The sequence below is a fragment of the Penaeus monodon genome, chromosome 28 (assembly GCF_015228065.2).
Source record: "Penaeus monodon isolate SGIC_2016 chromosome 28, NSTDA_Pmon_1, whole genome shotgun sequence".
Classification (NCBI taxonomy): domain Eukaryota; kingdom Metazoa; phylum Arthropoda; class Malacostraca; order Decapoda; family Penaeidae; genus Penaeus; species Penaeus monodon.
The window spans coordinates 39279268-39279613 of NC_051413.1; the positions used below are offsets into that span (position 1 = coordinate 39279268).

The 346-nt window shown below is 7.5% G+C and overlaps 1 protein-coding gene across 1 annotated transcript in view; it reads left to right on the plus strand.

Annotated features, from left to right (window-relative positions):
* LOC119591210 (striatin-3-like) overlaps positions 1-346 on the plus strand; it is a gene marked incomplete in the record, with an annotated part of 30983 nt that overhangs the window by 24835 nt on the left and 5802 nt on the right.

Consider the following 346-nt stretch of genomic DNA (forward strand, 5'->3'; position numbering starts at 1 on the left):
TAATTTTTATATCTAATTTTCTTATCTTATAATATATTTAATTTTTATAATATTTTTATATATATTTATCCTTATTTTTATAATTTTATCCCTATATTCTTATATAATTATTCTTTATTATAATAATATATATAATTTTGTCTATTTATATCATATATCTATATTAAAATTATTGAAATTTTTATTTCTCTATTATCTCTTAAATTATTATTTTAAAATTTTTTTTTTTTGTTTAATTTTTATTATAGATATTTAAAATATTATTAATTTCTTTTAGATTTATAAACTATATTATTTTATTTTTTATATTATATATATAATTTTTTATTATTTCTATAATTTTTAC